At 47.2% G+C, this 18,619-nt stretch overlaps 1 protein-coding gene across 1 annotated transcript in view; it reads right to left on the bottom strand.

Annotated features, from left to right (window-relative positions):
* LOC119442265 (chloride channel protein 2-like) overlaps window positions 1-18,619 on the bottom strand; it is a 105,151-nt gene that overhangs the window by 85,315 nt on the left and 1,217 nt on the right. The window lies entirely within an intron of this gene.

Here is an 18,619-nt window from a genome sequence, read left to right as displayed (position 1 = left end):
GTGGTTGCGGCCGCAACCATGCAGACGGATGTTTCCGACGCACCTTTGGCGCTATAACGCCAGCGCGTATCTTCCTCGTTTCATAACAATGCAGCTGCCGACCACGGTCACGTGAGCATCATCGCGCATGAAATATATATATATATATATATATATATATATATATATATATATATATATATATACACGATCCATGTGGTTGCATATAAATATATATAAAGACATATAAATGCATATATAAATAAATGTTGATCCATATAAATACGATGAATGCACGACACCATGCACTTCAGCATCTTCGCGACACCAAATTACGTTGTTGTTGTTGTTTTTCGTACATTTGAGCCAGTGTGTGTAGGAGGCCAGAGACAGCCAGCCGTTCTGCGCTTATGTACTTCTCAAGCTAAACTGGAAAACACTCACCTTCGACGCGACTGGCACTGCATGACGCCCGTGCTGACAGCGTGAAGTGTAAACAAAAGGCACCAACTGTAACGCGATCTCATCCGTTCATACGCATTCCTCTGTCACGTTACACGCTATAAAATAAAGCGAATATTCAAAGCCATCGCACAACAATGAACGCCGCTGTCGTGTTGTGATGCCAAATGCGTCTTTCTTCTTCTTCTTCTTTTTTTTTTTTTTTTTTTTCTCTTGAGCTGACGGCTATTGTTACGCGAACGGTGGGCGGTATTGTGCGTTCTTCTAAAGAGAGGTGATATGTCAAACCTTCGTGAACGGGGTGACTAAAAAAATGTGAAAGCAGACGTCTGTAACACAATAGAGAGTTATAGTAAAGAAAAGGCATGCAGTCGCCATACACTATACGACGCCAACCACAACGCCACAAAATACGCGTCACAACAGTCATCTTACTATTCATCCTTTATGATAGCGGACTCGCTGCGGGGTTTCACTGTATAGTGTGCGGCATGAAACACGGCATGAAATAAACCATGAAATAACCATGGTGTGTCAACATAACGACCGTATCTTTTTAACGAACTTATTTAAGTGCATATGCCCTGGTGCAGATCTTGTTTTTAAGCATAACAGCGCAAATTTGCGACTAAGATAAAACCGAAGAACAGGTAACAACAAGCCCTGCGGAGCAAAAGCACGCAGAACTATGCAACAAGCCCAATCTTTGACGTTACACCGAGGTACAATTTGCGTATTGCCTCGTCGTTTGCGTCGCCTCAAGAGTCAACGTGAGCCAAATAAATTATATACTCCATATCCCAAACTCCATGTAGATCAACGAAAGCTATACGGATCGCGTCAGCCAAACCAGAACAGAAACGACTCAGGATAAGCGCACATCCATTGTCCGCCGCCAATCACCCTTTGTGCGACGTCGACTGAATGGAAGCTTTACGGAAGGATTAATGGCGCACATTGGGCGAGCCGTCCTCCCTTTTCTCAGACACGCAGCCAGCTCTCGTCATCTGATTGGCTGACGTTAACTATATAGCCTTCGCTGCACTGAAGGCATACAGTCAACCACAAAATATTACGGACCAGGAAACCTGAGAAAAAGCTGAATATATCCGCCGCCTCACAACACAGCCTAGTATTTGCATTTCGGGCCTGGGCTATATAATATGCTAACAACATTGTCGTTTACAGTTTTACTGGCTGCTACTACAGGCTGCTCGGGAATTGAACGTTTTCTGACATCCCGTGGTCCGTAAACTTTCTTGTGGTTGACTGTGCGCTGGGAGCGCCTGCCACGTGCACGTCAATCCAACCATTTCGCACATATATTGCATCGAATTCGCGGTCGCTGCAGTATCTGCGAACACGCGGCCTCACAATCAGCCGCATTTCATAGATGCCACGCGTCTCCTCAACCGCGATACCGCGATTGCCGCTAAATAGCCCGCATTGTACTATACACGCACGTGCTACGGGTCACGTTCCCGGCCGCGATCTGTTTCGTGGACTGTCGCAACCGTGCATGCACGGCTTGCAAGGCGAGAAACAAAAATGGGGAGCGGCTGCAGCGATGCGCGGCACGCAGCTGCATGCCAGGCCTTCGCCCTTTCCTCGGCAAGATCGCTCGCGATATACGATTACGGAGAGACGCAACTGCGCGGGGTTACGAGCTTCTCGAATAACAGTGCCGTCTCCATGTGCCAAAGTCTTGCCCGCCCCCCCGCACAAACACGCAGCTTTTATGGCAATTGGCTTAGCCAACAGTATACATATACGCAGATTTCCGAGGAGCGCGTCCGCGCTAAAAAACAGGGCCACGGAAAGGACCTTGCCAGAACGAAACGAAACAACGTGACCTTAATCGAATTAAATATCAAATCAAGGTCAGTATTTTGTAATGGTTCTTTTCGTGCGATTCTATCGATTGCGTATCATCCGTGCCGCTGGAGGGCTGATCCTGGCAATGACGAGAAGGCGGCTTCGTGAGAGACGCTATATAACGACGGGCTAGAAGAGTTAATAAAAAGAAGCGTTACAAAATATGACCCTTGACTATAGTGTCGGTTATAATTTCCCTGATGGAAGAAAAGGAGCGGCCGCTAGGGCAACTGATGCACTGAGCAGCTTGACGGGACGGCTGCCTCCTAGCTTATTTGACAGCAATAAGAGGCACAGGCCTGCAGTCGCGGCCCCGTCTGATGGATTCACAGCGGAATTATATACGACACAACTGTATACTTAGCTTTGACAACGTCAGACTATATTGTCACTCGTATGGAAAAATAAGAGAACTGTAGGTGATCACGTGTGCGCGCCACACGTGCCCCTCAAAGCGCTTTTCTTGCTTATCGTAACGGCCAAAAATAGAGTGTAGCTTTCTCATTTGGTTCAATGAATGAAAAATTGACAAGCTCGAAGTACAAACTCCAGTCTACTGATTGCCGTGTTTCTCAGAAACTGTAGAACATCTGACCAGTAGCGCACCCAGGATCTCTGCCGGGGTGGGTGACAGTTTGCCTTAGTTTGCCAATACCATCCAAACAGCACTAATTTAAATTTCTTGACGGGAAATTGTCAAAAGAAATGCGCTTTTTGCGCAAGTTTGCGAGTGTGCAGACGATTGCGCGTCTCACATCTTAGTTTCAGTATACTCAAAGGCGCAATGAAAAAAAGGGTGTCAAACAAAAGGGGGGGGGGGTGGTTAACTCGGCCTCAGGGAGGGGTTAGAACCCCCCCCCCCCCCCCCCCCGGTCGGTGCGCCACTGCATCTGACTTTCACTGTACAGCTAGACTCCCGTTAATTCGATCTCTGCTAATTCGCCTTCCCGCTTACTTCGAACACGCTGGAAAGTCCCGGCGAGAAACCATACTTTGCTACGGAAGTAAAACTCGTTTAGTTCGAACGCCAAAGTATGCTTCCTTGGTTAATTAGGCCACAACCGACCCCCACCGGCGCCACCTGATGTGCGCAGCGGTTACTCAAATATTGAAAACACAACGAAGTCAGCAGAAGCGCAACTGCATGCACTAAAAGTGAGACTGTTTTCTTTTTAGTTTTTCTGGCTGATCGCGCCTTGCACCCGTGAAGCCATCCAATCCCGCTGCTTTCGTGTCGCGTCACGCCTCCATATTCAGCACTATATAGACTTCTGCCATTCAGCATGGCATCGCGATGCAACTATACACAGCGCCGCATGTCTCTGCGTATTCACCGGATGCTATAGCTGGTTGAGGCGTGCTTCAAGAGCAGGAAGCAAACGGGCAGCATACAGACTGCTAGAAGCAATAAAAAAAATATAAATTCGTTCGTTTTTCCGCCGTTTGTCAATACGGCCTTTCGGATGATTCGACCTTAACAGCGCAACCATACACCATACATTTCTTCCAATTCTCTTCTTCTTCTAACTAAACAAACAAATAAACAACATCCGTGAAAATGTCCCCCATCTCGATTTTGGTTGCAGATAAATCACCAGGCAAACATATATTGCGAATGATGTAAAGCATCAATCGGTATGGCGAATCCCCGTGGCGTCAGGCGATTTATAAGCCGAAGAACACCTCTTTTATCCACATTCTTTTAAAATTAAGAGCTCTATACACGCCCTCCACTGAACCGCGTATCCCATTGCCATGTCGACTTGTTTTTAAACGACGATCGCTTCAACTTATGCGGAGCCAGAAAAACAAAAATAAAAAGAGAGAAAGACGCCGCCGCGTCCAGCATTTCGTCGAACCCCGAAGGGCCCGTTGAGTAAGCATGCAGTATAGAGGTAAGTACGCAAGCACTCGCGCGGCGCCCCGCGAGACGATAAGCCTATACAGGACGCTCGACGCTGCAAGCACGGCTGGCAATGCGAGCTCGATGCTTCTGCAGCCCAACGACGGGGAGAGCACGATGCCGCTGCTACGCACCGATGCCGAGTTGCCGCGATCGTGTTACGCTTGCGGCGCGCGGGCGTCAGTGGTGCAACCAACCGCGATTCGCGTGCACGTACGCGTTATTGTGTATTGCGCACAATAGCATTTGCGTGCACGAGTACTACAGGAGTAAAATTTGTAACAGTAAAACATAAACGCCCCAGAAAGCGGATGGGAAAACGGCGCCTTGGTGGCTCAGTGGTAAGAGCATCGCACGCGTAATGCGAAGACGTGGGATCGTTCCCTACCTGCAGCCAGTTGTTTTTTCATCCACTTTAATTTCTGTTAATTTATCATTTCTGTAATTCAATTATTAGTGAGTACAATTGATTTCCCCTATGTTGTCCTTGGGTTACTATGCTTGTTGGCTTCCCGTGATATGATATATATACATATGTACATATACTATACCGCATGTGGTGTCCATCGATCACCTGCAGCGCCAGCGCGGACTTTGTTACACTGCGCGATGGCCACACGTGTTAGTTATCGTGCGATGTGACTGCTACTATACAGGTATAGTTACTGCGCGACGTGAAATGAACACACCGGCGACTGCAGCGATGCGAGGTCGAACATAAGACGGACACGTGGCTGCCGTTTCATTCCTCCGGCGCGACGACTGCGGGAAGCATTTCGCTCCAATGCGCATGCTGTATAGACCTGCTGTCTCACTGCGAACTGCATGTTGTAGCAGTTTGCGTCGCGCTGGATCTTCAAGTGATATCTCCGAAGACAGTAGAGCGCGCTAGCTGGGTGACTAGTATGTATCGAAAGCCGTGCCGAACTCGGCGATACCTGCAGTGAGCTGGGGAACGCAACTGAAGGAATCAGACTGTACGAGAAACCGGGATCGGAGGTGCTCGCAAAACGCTCACGCGAGTCAAACCATGCGCAGCCCCGAAGTTGTTTCTAAACCTAACATTACCGCAATAGAAATTAGGAGATTTGCAAGCGCAAGTTGGAATCAGCTAGCGCAAGACAGGGGTGATCGGAAATCGCTGGGAGAGGTCTTCGTCCTACAGTGGAAATCAAAATATGCTGGTGATGAAGTGCACGTCCACCCTCCTCTACTCAACTCGACCCCCAGCCCCATTCGCCACAACGGATTGTCCTTTGCATGAAATGCGTAATCAACCTTCCGCGGATGTTGTATTACATGTATAATACAACCTGCCACGCTTGCAACAATCTACAGAAGTTGCTATCGCATTCACAAGGCGCCATTTAGAATGGCCCGTACAGGGACCTCAGCTGAAAAAAAAAAAATCACGCCATCTTCGAGACTTGAACTATGTACATATAAACAGCGCTAGACGCCGAATCCGGGATATTCCTCTTAAGCGAGAAGTGCACTATCAGAGCATCATGCGTCGTTTCATGGTTAGCAAAAAAGGAAACACGAACATTTTTCCCCCTTTCTCTCTTTCCGGAATGACGGTCCTTGGCCTCCAAGTCACCGCGCTGCCGGCCGCATCCCTAACGATATTCCCTTCCACGCCATAATGTAGACTGCGCGCACGCAAACCCACAAGCAGACACCACCACAGTGGAGACGGAAGAAAGGCGGCGATCGTCGTCGCAAACGGGCGCCCTCGATTTCCGACGCCGGAGAAAGTCCCTGGCTGCACAGCGCGGATGCAATGCTGCGAACATTACAGCGCATGCATTCGAAGGCGCACCGGCAGTTGAGCTGGACTCCCCCATCGTTCGCTCGTCAATGTATTCGAGCCAGCGCGGGTCACTCAAAGCGCCCGATGCGGCCGTTACGGCCGGCCGGCCGAGGAAACGGCACGAAGGTGGGGAAAGCGAAGGGAGATGTGCCGAGGAAAGAAAAAAAAAAGAAAAGAAAACCTGTTCCAAGGCGACCCTTAGCGAAATTGCGCAAGCATCAGTACAGCACGCACGCTACGCGTGCGCACATATAGACACACCATACTGTCGTTTTCAATTGTGACGCCACCATCGAGTCCGTATACTGAGCGCAGTGTACGTGCTTGGATCGGGCTTGCCGTCGTTCAAAGAGATTTCATTCGTGGCTGTTATAAGGTGCAGCAGAACACGTGCGTACCGAGCCGCGCTTCTCGCGACAGCCCTTAATTAGCTCTTCTTACGAATACGAATTGAAAATGCTGCCACTGCATCATTCTATATTCCCCATGTCCCCCTCTCCGTTCACTAGCCTATATTGGACAACGTTAAGCAAAATGGCGAGGAGGGGGGTGCAGCTTCCGCCGCGGACAGCGTAGCCGTCTTGCTCACGGTGAACTCCTGAACTCAGCCGCCCACGGCAGAAGGTAAACCTTTCAGCATTCGACACTTCCAAATGGCCTCTATCCCAAAGACGGATCGAGATCAAGTATAGCGTATATACGAAAGCGTTGAGCCTTGTTTGAACGTTGCAGTAATATCAGTACGTCAATGAGTGATCAACCAGCCAATCAATCAATCTGTATTTGCACTTTGGAAGTGGGAATGTGGCAAAGAGGACACGACAGGCGGTCGAGCCTATGAGAAAAGGTCAGCAGAGCTCGCACGCAGAGGTGCCTGTGCTACTACATCGAACGTCGCCTGAGCGAACTGTTCAGATCAGCAAACTGTAATGTAATGGACAAAAAAATATTGCGGTTTCTTACGTCTGAAATTATATGCATATTGCATCTTAGTGGTGACGGCAGGCGCATTTAGTTTCTCTTGACTGAACTTTCACTTAGGCGAACAGTTTCTTGAGCTTCCTTATAAGCCCGTTCAAGCGAACTTCGATTCTAAATTTAATGTAATTACCGAACTAGGACTGTCGAATTCTGATCCCTCGTAGTCCTCCTCGCGCTTCATTTTTCGGTTGCGCTGTTTTCCGTACAAGGCGACGTTTTGTAGACCGTACAATAAGTTGCGCAAACAAAATATGACACATCTCTATGGAGCACGTGCGACACAGGGGCGTAAAGCGGCGCCCCCTCTCACGAGTCTCAAATTAAATTGTCTCCAGGTGACGCTTGGCAGAGCCCTTCGTTCGGCAGGTGATGGGATAACGCCTAAGCAGCCACGCCTACGTACTTGTCCGTCACGCCTGTCCCGATCCACGCCTGTTTGACAAAGTGGCTCATAACAACCTCTCAGCGTTGACAACCTACGTCGCGCGTGCTTTCCGATAAATTAATAATGTGTCTACCTTTAGTGTATCTCTTTACCTTCGATGTCTCTCTCTCTCTCTTTTTTTTTTTCAATGCTTTCCCTGCTCAAGACGAAGGGAAGATGATTTCACGACAGAGACGCACAGGAAGGACCAATCAATACACTATGAAAGAGATAACTATTCGGTAACTAACCGCGGCCTCGTGGTTAAGTGTCCGCGACCGCTGCGGGGGGACGTGGGTTCAAAACCACGCTACAGCCGGTTACCTATATACCGGTCACCCAAAGACCGGTCTCGCATCTCAGGCAACGAATGCACATTTGACTTTGCTTAGAGACACTGGTCTGAACGAGATACTTTAGTTCGTTTGTATGCTGCGTGGTGTGATGTGTTCTGTGTATGCTGTGTATTTATGACCATGCTCTGAGCATATCATTTCACCCTATCCATCACGAGTAGCGTGCTAGGCCTGCCGCCAAGCAGAAATCTCCAGTATCCATTAAAAATCTCTCTAGATATACATCTCTCTCTCTAATCGGTATCCCAGTCAACAGTTACTGCGATTGTGTCAGTAGGAACTTCGCTTACTGATAATATCGAAGCTGTTCTCCAGCTGAATGGTCTACTCCGGCGTAATTTTTGTAGTTGAACGCTAAGGTATAACAAAGACGGATAGTACTGAATCCGATTCCTTTCTCTCCTTTGAAATACACGTAAAAGGTAAAGAGAAGTGTTCAGTCGAAACTGGCAGATCGCCTTTAAGAAGTTCTCTTTCTGCGTTTATTTACCACAAAATGGTTTGTTCTCAGCCGTGAAACCGATAGTCAAACATCGCGTACCCCGTTTTCATGCCCAGAACTAATTACACAGTACATTATGAATATTTACACAGTACATTATGAAACGTTGTTTATTAAAAGCACAAACGAAGCATTAGCAGCAAACAAGTAGTTACTTGCATGCACGGGGCTCTTCAGAGTGCGAATGATCGCTGTACAGCCTGTAAAATATGGCTTCCTAAGTGACGTAGCCTGCTCCACTACGCAAGTTCTCATGGTTTATTTTTATACTATGCCCGCGGGGTGAAAACTGACGGTACTCTTGCTCCAATTTTATGTTTACTTGGCGCGAAATTGACGTTTTGAAATATTCGAAATGTATTCGAAAATAATCGTACTTACAAATACAGCCCATTCCATTGAAGACTGAATCGAATAGGACACTAGGCCGTGGCCTAGTGGTAGAACGCCCGCCTCGGCTGCGGGAGGCTGTGGGTTCGATTCTCACCGCCGCCGGGCACCCACTGGTTCAAAAGGGTACAAGCGTACCCCGGCCTGGCGTTCGGCTTCCTTCAGGGGTGATACGCTTGGGAAAGGAGCTTGCGCCCTGAATTCCCGTCGAAACCAACATGAGCACGGAAATCAAGTGGTGTCTGGGCCGCTCCCATGGCGGTCATTTCCCATGTGGCGCCCCAAGCACCTATTGAGGTGGGGGCGCCTTCGCGTTGAGGTCAAACACCCCTTTTCAAGCGTTCAGGTCCCATAATGGCCGAGCACCAGGCCGGGAGCGCGCTTGTACCTATTTTACCGGTAGGTACCCGGCGGCAGCACTTGCCTCCCACAGCCGCGGCGGATGCTCGTCTACAAGGCCGTCTGTGGTTGGACAAGAGGCGCCCAGAGACAACAGCTTAAATCTCTATTGGGCCCTCTTTCGAGATGTGGACCTCCACGACAGCCGAGCACCAGGCCAGGGGACATCTCTACCCATGAGAAAAACCAGTGGGTTCCCGGCGGCACCGGGATTTGAACTCGGTACCTCCCGCATACGAGGCGGATGCTCTGCCGATTGGCCATCGCTGCGGTCGAATAGGACACTATTCGATTCGTTATTCGGAAGTTTCGAATATTCGTACACCCCTAAAATATTAGAGAAAGGCTAACCACCTCCACCACCATACCACCATGGATAAAAAGAATCGAGCAGTCCAGCACTGCTAGGCTTAATTATTTTCTTACTTCTTTCTTACCTTCATTTTGCAAGTCTCACTACTGCATTACGCATCACCAGTTGCTTTAATTCGTAATTTCATACTTTGTTTTTTCATTGTAATGTAGCCTATTCCTCCTCCACACACACACACAGAGGGAGTTTGTGCCATATGGGAAAAATAATGATCATCATCACAAGCCAGAACGCACACAGCCAAGCATAATGCCAAGCGCGAACGAGTCAGAGGCAGAGCTCACAAAGATTACATCGTTCGCGAGGAGTTTGTGTCATTAGCCGGCTACCTTCATTACCGCACTTATATGTTCGCTAAAGCGTTAGGCCGGTGCCTGCTTTTACGACCCGTTAAAGAGCGTGCACGCTATAAGCGCCTTTGTGAACACAAGCCTAGTTCTTTGGCACTGCGTATATACCTTCGAGAGGCAAGGAACCGCGCTTTCGTTTGCATGACGGCGTAGCCTGCGCTGTCAGCGAGAGAAAAGGAAGACGGGAGCCGGTATGCGGCGCCTACAGACAGCATGGCGACGCGCCAGCGACCGAAAGCGACGGCTGACGGGCTCGTTACACGGACGACAAACCGATATTTGTTGCCGACAAAGGAAACGCGCCACGGGTTGCGCGAGCGCGCTGTACGGCTCGGCCGACTTTGAAGAACAAGCGGGTAAAAAAAAAAAAAAAGTTTGAGCAGCACGCAGGGGACCCGTGCTTTTTTGCTCGAGTGTATACGTATACACGGATCCTGAAAGCTGCAGCGGAAAAACACGCTTACGTCTCCACCGATTCTTGTTCCGCTCAGCCATGCGGAGCCAAACCGTCGAGCGTTCGGCTCGAGTTCGTGCCTCGCTAGGTGTTGACCCGCGCTGCGCTCTATACTCTGAGCAATGACGTCACGCCGGAATGCGCTCGTGTTTGCTTTAGTTGAATGAAAGCAGCTCCCTGACCCTTTTCGTGGAGCAGTTTGCTCTAGAGGAACGAGATGGCGCTTCCGGCGGCGCGCCATACGTTGCCTCAGCGAATGCGCACGAATACGAAACCGTTACCGCTCCTGCCCTGCTACTGTGCGATCAGCTGTCGGAAATGCGACTGTGTGTTCGCTAATGTACTGTGCCCGATTCATGCTGCAAAATGTGTAACTATAAAGTGAAGACGTGAGCGGTAGTTAACTGCAAAAATAGTGATACGCATATTAAGGAATGGAATCAACCCGTGTCGCCGCTTACATAAGGACTGCCTGTGTTGCCGGCCCTTCGCGATGCACGGCTTTCCTCAAGGATTAAAAAAAAAGCTAATTTATCCGCCAGCGCTGTATAACTAACCTCCAAAGAAATGACTTCAACTCCGGAACGTCGGCACTTAAGAGTGAGCACCGCTTGTTACAAAAGGAAGTAGCGCCACTTACTCGCTTAGTAAGTTTCTAGCACGTTATCTACACACATCCACGCCTACTCGCACGCAAACTTACGACCACCCTATCGCCAACGTATCAATAATAAGTGAATGGGCGCACACTTGAACCAATGTGCCGAAGCATGAGTGACGACGACTACACCGACAAGACACGAATGTTTGAAGCTGAACGTTTCGTGACGGTCCACAGAGTAAGCGAGGGACTAGCGATAATACGCCTTTGCTAAAAGCAAAGCAAAGTGCAGCAAAGCAAAGTACAGAACATTTACATTCCAAGCTTTGTGCGCAGCAAGAACAAATCCATCGCAGCAGAGCACACCCGCGAGCGATTAGGCTGAAAATAAACAATCAGATAGTGGCCGCACCGAGGAACTTTTTGGGTGATGGCAACTGGTCAATAAACCCACATATGCTACCTGAAGGCATCAATGTTGCCGGATTCGAGCCCAAAAAGATCACATGCTCGTGACGCCAGCGGCAGAAAGGATGTTCTACATCCGCCGCCATTGTGAGTGGTGGCGCTGGCTAACACTCCCAGGGTTCTAGTTGTAAAACATAAATACCCCAGAAAGTGGATGAGAAAACGGCTCCGCGGTAGCTCAATTTGGTAAGAGCATCGCACGCGTAATGCGAAAACGTGGGATCGTTCCCCACCTGCGGGCAGTTTTTTCATCCGTTTTCCATTAATTTATCGTTTCTTTAATTTAACTAGTAAGTACAAGTAATTTCCCCTATGTTGTCCTTGGTGTCATTGTTTATTGGCTTCTTATGATATGATTAATATATATATATATATATATATATATATATATATATATATATATATATATATATATATATATATATATATATATATATATATATATATATATATATATATATTCGACAACGCACGCTCCAGCATGCCACCCAGACAGCAACGCAAGTATGAGACATATATACGTATATACGCGTTATTTTCACCCGCGCATGCCGTACGCGTTCAAACGCTGCTGTGAATCTGGCAAGGCGCTCAAGTTCAAGCATGCAAGCCACGAGACGGGCGCGCGTGTGTTGCTGTTCAACATGTCATTTTTTGCCGTCGTAGTACTACGGCATGGCAATGGCAGCACTTGGAAGCTGGAACAGCCGGCCGGAGCGCAATGCCTGAACGCTCGGTTTTCCCAGGAGGTGTCTTCACGCAAGGACAGACCGAGTCTAAAACGTGCTATAGTTTCGGTGATCTGACGAGACCCAGAGCATTCAGCATGACATATGGTCCACGGCATGCTGGAATAGCGCCAGCCCATATATTCGAGGCCGCGTTGCCTCGAGTATATGCATGGGGATCGACGGGGACCGACACTCAGCGCGGCCCCTCTTTCTTGATACATTTCGTGACAATCAAATAATGCAGTGGCAAATACACACCTTCGTCCAACTGAAGGAATTCGCACGGATACGCCCGCATGGTCGTTCGCTCATTTAATTCTGCGACCTCACGGCGAAGGTGAACTTGTTTCAATATCGGAGTCGTATAGAGGGCAAATACGGTGCGGCTTTGTGGGCGGAGCTTTTGCTGTAATGTCGATAGTTTTCAATAAACTTTCGGCCTTCGCGCGTGGCGTCACGGCTCAAACTCGTGCAGGCCTCTTCTTAGCCCAAGGTTTAGCGGCTTGTCAAGCAACGAACTATGCATGAATTGTTGCGCAAACCCGTGTGTTCTCCTCTATAACTGCGGCGTTACTGGTATTACGCGGTTTCGGTGTGTCAACCAACCCATCAAGATTTGATCAGCAACTGCAATTATACCGACATCTCTAATTAATAATTAACACACACGCGTCACGGTTTAGCTCAGGTTTGAGTCTCGAAAAGAAATCCGCCACTCCCCATCCTAAGCTACTGGGAATGAATTAAAGAAACGAGCAAGACAAGCAAAGAACATAAAGCATGCCATGGGCGACTATGCAGGTGCACAAAAAAGAAAGAAAACAAAACAAAAAAATGCCGCGAAATACTTTGTGTTCGCGCTAGTTTCTTGCGGCTGGGTATACATTTTTTTTTTTTTTTTACAATGTACAGATTTTAATAAAAGGCTATGAACGTAGCGAAATTGGCCTTGACACAACACTATCGCCATGTTATTGGCCATGCGATCAGCCCGGACTGTGAGAACTGCGCCGTGCCGGAGACTATATATAGACCATGTGCTTTGTGTGCGCCCGCTACAGTATTTGCGAGAAAGACAATCAATGGAGCAATATTTGGCAAGCATCGATAACCGGCCACTTTCCGAAGGCCTGTATTTAGGCCCATGGCCAAGATACTCCTTGCATATCAGTCCATGAAGGCCATTGTGTGTGTGTGTGTGTGTGTGTGTGTGTGTGTGTGTGTGTGTGTGTGTGTGTGTGTGTGTGTGTGTGTGTGTGTGTGTGTGTGTGTGTGTGTGTGTGTGTGTGTGTGTGTGTGTGTGTGTGTGTGTGTGTGTGTGTGTGTGTGTGTGTGTGTGTGTGTGTGTGTGTGTGTGTGTGTGTGTGTGTGTGTGTGTGTGTGTGTGTGTGTGTGTGTGTGTGTGTGTGTGTGTGTGTGTGTGTGTGTGTGTGTGTGTGTGTGTGTGTGTGTGTGTGTGTGTGTGTGTGTGTGTGTGTGTGTGTGTGTGTGTGTGTGTGTGTGTGTGTGTGTGTGTGTGTGTGTGTGTGTGTGTGTGTGTGTGTGTGTGTGTGTATTGTTATTATTTTTATTCATATGCCTTTTCATATCGTCACCATCTTCACTTTCTCCTTTTCCTATTATTGTCCTTTGCTATTTCCGCAACGCTGAGTACCAGGCTAGAACGTAGTATTTCAGGCCAACCTCTCAGCTTTTCTGTCATAATAAATATTTGTACCTCTCTCTTGCAGAGAAGGTCATAGGCTAAGCGGACATACTTTGCCGCTAATAACGCGAGTTTCAGAAGAATAACTGACAGAAACTCGTTAATTCACTTTTCCATAAGTACTTTGTGGGCAGTTGTTTACATGGAAAATTTGGAGGCAGTGACATATTAATGCACCCTTTAAAAAAAAAAAACTCGAAAATCGCACCTAATTCCAGATAATCATCATCGAATTTCAACGCTCAATTCAGGCAATTAACGGAACCGAGCACGCCGGGAGCGCAGGAAAGGCAGGCCCGGTATCGCATCAGACGGAAACAACCCGTGACGACAAGCGCGACAAAGTTTGAAACTGAACGTCACCGCCAGTCTCGGCTGATGGTGATAGGGCGCGTTTTGTTTGGCAAGCATCTGCCGCGACGTGTCGTACCAGAATTTGCCGTGACGGGACATCATTCAAACTTCGTCATACACTTCGTGAAGGCGCGTTCCAATATGCATATAAGGGAGGTGTGCGCAGGGTTTCGAAATTGCCCGGATTGAGCATTGAAATTTAATGATGAATACTTCGAATATAATATATACTACGAAGATACTCAACATTTTTTTTTAATGAGGGTGAACTAAAATGCAACTGCCTTCAATTTTATTTTCATATAAACAACTGCTCCCTAGACTCTAATAAAAAGAGAGAAAGAGAGAGAGAGAGATCTAACAAAATTTTTGTTTATTACTCTTCCGAAACTCACCGTATTAGAGGCAAAGTATATGTCCGCCTCGCCTAGGAACTCCCTTCAAAAACGCCGCGTTCGCTACGCCCATACCCTTTTTATAAAAATATCTGTACAGTCTAAAAAATATGCATAGCCTAAAAAAAAGAAACTAATAAAGAACACCCTGTATAGCTGCGTCACGCTATCTTTCGTTATGATACTTAACTCTGCCGACTTTCCACATCATTCCCCTACTCTGCGTACATGTTCGCACGCTGCAAAAGAAAGAAAATTAAGAAAGAACGAAAGAAAGAAAGAAAGAATAACCCGTATACCCGCGAATGCGAGGCTCGATTAGGCCTATAAGAGCAGGCATCCGCAGACGACAGCGCGATATGTAAAGCACATGCACGCATCTGGAGAAGCAGAAAGAGCTCATGAAACGGGGGCCGGCGGAGCACGCGGCCAGAATCCATGTAAGTGGAGCGTATCGTCTTCGTGTGCGGCTCCTCTCTCGCTATCTCGTTTTACGCGCTTCCCTCCCTCTTTTTTTTTTTTTTCTCTTTTTCTCTCTTTTTTTTTTCTTCTTCTTTTTTTTTTTCGCTTTGTCGTCTCTTTCATCAGCGAGGATGGAAATGTCAAACGCTGGTTTTGGGGCATGACGAAGCTGAAGCCTTTCATTACCAAGAGCATGGACTACACCGCAACCCCAATAAATGTAATCCAATGTGAAGAAATCCCACGAGAAATAGAAAGAAATCTCGCTGAATATAAAGAACCACCACGAAAAAAGTTGCGTCTGGTCGCGGGAAATACTTGTAGGCACACTTATCGCATCATCGCGCATTGAATAAAGCAATAACGTAACATTTACTCGCCCTTTTATTTTATTTCATTTTTTTCAATTTTGGCACTGGCATATAGATTCTGCGCTACGCGGCAAATTAAAGGTGCGCGTCAATATGGGCCACTTCTATACATCTGCGACTTCACAAACACATCCATCGTTGAGTAGGAGCGTTGCGTGAAGCCCTCAAACATCTAAACGGATGTGTTGACTATATGTATTATGTATATCATCAGACAGGACAGATATAAATACAAACACGATTTGCTACATCCGCTGGCCATTTCCGTGCTCTTACTGTCATGTAAAGACGTGGCTCCCTGTCCCCTGTCAATCCCAGGATTATCTATTTAAATGCCCATTCATTTGTTGACAACAACGCGAGTGCCGCGGAAGCAACCGTGCCCTAATTTTTACGATGAGAGCAAAATTCAACGCCCGCGCGTCGTGCATCGGGTGCACGTCAAAGGAACCGAGGTGCATGGTCAAAACAAACACGGAGCCCCCCACTAATCATATCTTGGTTTTGGCACGTAAAACCCCAGCAACTTTTTTTTTTTTTTTTTTTTTTTTAGTGCTCTAATTTCTCCATTGACGGAGCGGCCACTCAGCATTTATCTATCCGCTGAGCCCCCCGTCCCGGTTTCTTTCTTTCTTTTTCTTCTTTTGCGCTATTCTCGTCACATCGTCACAAAACGTGACAAATACACACGCATAGGCTGTACTGTACATATCGGAAACGCAAGGCCAGCATCCCTTCGCGGCCAAGACGATCACCCGCTGGAAACGAAGGCCGTCGCGGTTGCTCTGAAATTGACGACAGCCCATGAGCGATGACGCGCTCTATTGATATCCTTTGAGACAATCAGCGCGTGCGATGACTGATAGGCGCTCAAACTCGCGCGAGTCGCGTGGTTCAAGGAGAGCATGGTGGAAGAGCTGCAACGTACGACCGGGAAGGAGCGGTCGAATAGAGGAAGACGAGAAACCGCGAGGCCGCCTCCAGAACGTGCCAGGAAAGCTCGCGGGCTACCGTCTCTTCAGCGCCGCACCACCGTATATACCCACAGTGACCATGCCATAAAAGATGCAGCAATGGTTGGAAAAAAAAAAGAAGAAGAAGAAGACCAGAAGATGCGAGAACTATTAGTAGACATATACCGGTACATTAAGAACAGCGTCAGTTGAGATAAAAATAACACTCAATGGCCCCCAAGAATTTCCGAACTCAATGCAAGGTTCCTTACAACTTCGTTAATCGTGGTCTTTAGGATTTCGCAACGCAACGTCTAAGGGTCCGATTAGTAATATATTGGAGGTCTATACACTCGGATTCTGCAAGGTTTCAACCGAATGCCTCTAGTCTCCTGACTATGCGAGTTTATAAAAATCGCTCCTGTACACACGGAAGACCGAAGAGGCGCGGAAAAGCGTAGATGAGCTCGTAAAAATTGCTTCTACAATGCCCAATGCAGAGCGTTAATTACGAGTCACCTACTCAATTACATAACTGAGGCGCGAAAATACGTCTACAGACGAGGAATTCGCAGGATTCATCGTACGTTCTAACGCTTCCTGCAGGTAATCAAGTCTAAGAGGAGTTTCAGATCTGACGATGTAGCTGCAGCGAACAGATTTCCTTTCTTCTATCTATCTATCTATCTATCTATCTATCTATCTATCTATCTATCTATCTATCTATCTATCTATCTATCTATCTATCTATCTATCTATCTATCTATCTATCAGCACACTCCAAGGAAATCTTCAATGAAGAATGCCCATCCCAGCGCACTCCGCGCCGGTGAGGATTCCAGCGAAGACAAAACTGTTTTAAACTCACCTTCTGCAAGTTCGTGCTGTATGTGAAATAAATCATATCGGATGGAAATAATGATGCAGATTTGTCGTCTTGTCAATTATCCTTGCATTTCCGTTCTATACTGTCCCTTCCACTTGTCTGTATGGCACACTGAACCCTGGTTGTTGGGGTGCTGAAGGCTGCTTGGCCGCAAAAAATTTTAATTGCATTTTTAAAGAAAAAAAATGAAAACACGCTCCTATATGCCTTTACCACAAGACATACTATCACAACACATATCTGTCTTCCATGCGGATCTGTCGCGCGCCGTTTATATCTGCGCGTCTTAATCATCCTCAGAAGGTCAGCATATGCACAAAAGTTACACCGTTACATACTCACTCTCATTTTTACCGATGACCTCGAAAGATTAGAACAAGCTTCCAGGGTCTGTGCCTAGCCATCGGTGACCCCGTTAGCTTCAAAAACGCATTATTGACTCTTTTTTATTAATAGCTGGTGTGTAACTATTGCGCAATGTCTTTCTCTCTTGTTTTTTTTTTTTTTCGTGCATGTTTGTGTATTATTATGTATATTTACTTCATATTTATTGTTTATTCCAATGTTACCACAGTAAGTAGCAATTTACCTGTTTCATTTAGTACATGCGCATCTTATCGATTCTCCCATCTGTATAATGTATACCTATGTAGCGTGAGGGTAAAATAAATAAATAATGTTCTGACGGATGTCGTACTATACGTCACAGCTAGAATAATATTCCAGCGTTGGTTGAAAAAAGAATGTCCACTGCGATTGCGAAAATTAGCCCTGTCGAGAGCAAGTGTGGGACTTGCGTAAGACATATGTACCACGCAGCCGCACCGGCAGGCATTTCTACGCAGTCAGCATACCAGTCTGCGACAATTTCTAAAATGACAAAAGCAAAATGACATGATACAGGTGCCCGCATCGTGTACTATGGATAAACAAAGCAGTTGCGCGACAAAGCTTCGGAAAACGGGAAAGACGTCACAAATGTACATCAGCGTAAAAAAGCCGGGAAAGGAACAACTGTCTCTACAGGTATGGTTGATGTTCCGAGTTCCACTACTACACCACTGCCATTCGTGCCGCTGATGCCACGCAAGGTATGCGTTATGCAGCTCAGTGTTCCACCAACATCGCGGTATTAGTTTGTCCGCTCGCCTAAGTGAGAGCTACGGACGGCAGAACTGATTGACTTTTAACGCATTATTTTATTTGACAAATAAAGCAATTTAGAGAAGAAACCGTGCGGGTCTCTCCCATTTATCTTTATCGGGCGTAGCAATATCTGCATTGAAGCAAATAAGGACACCGTTTCATTCTGATGTTCATTCCAAACGACAACGCGAAGACTTCCCATGCGAGTTGCTTCTGGATAAGGCTGATGGCACAGTACGGTACCACCAAAACGGTAACTTAATGAAACGCGCCCAGATTAAAGAAC

The sequence above is a fragment of the Dermacentor silvarum genome, chromosome 2 (assembly GCF_013339745.2).
Source record: "Dermacentor silvarum isolate Dsil-2018 chromosome 2, BIME_Dsil_1.4, whole genome shotgun sequence".
Classification (NCBI taxonomy): Eukaryota; Metazoa; Arthropoda; class Arachnida; order Ixodida; family Ixodidae; genus Dermacentor; species Dermacentor silvarum.
This window is presented reverse-complemented; position numbering and strand designations above follow the sequence as displayed.